Genomic DNA, 544 nt, shown 5'->3' on the forward strand with positions numbered 1-544 from the left:
TTTAATTCTGTTTTTAGAACAGCCTGTTTTTCATTATCTAATAAAGCAGTTAATCTATAATAATCAGATTCTTCTGTTAATTCTAAACTTTCTAAATAATTCATAATTGAAAGACTAGGATGAATATGTACCTTTCTGGAGAAAAACTTCCTTTATTTAATATATTTTACATAAGGTGTTTTTATCTCCAGAGGGGAGATTGTAAATACTAACTCTAGAGGGGAGTTTAGAACTATTTTTCCCTAATGGGAATTCTTCTTCAGATCATAGAATCGCCTCGGCAGCTTCCTCCTTGCTATCCTAGCATTTGAGTACTCTTTGCCTCCTGCTTTCTATTTTCTGATGCCTTCTACAATTGCCTAAGCAACCTATTTATAATGGTTGGGTCTGATGGACAATTCCCATCCTTACCCTTCTTATGACGTCATTGCTTACGTCATTGTTTATTATCTTGCACCAGCTACATTGTTGGTGCTCTATGACCTAAGCGCTTACGTCACTATGCAATAATGTTGAGAGATGCTTCAGATGTGCTGTCTTCCTC

Source organism: Arachis ipaensis, chromosome B06, assembly GCF_000816755.2.
Source record: "Arachis ipaensis cultivar K30076 chromosome B06, Araip1.1, whole genome shotgun sequence".
Lineage (NCBI taxonomy): Eukaryota > Viridiplantae > Streptophyta > Magnoliopsida > Fabales > Fabaceae > Arachis > Arachis ipaensis.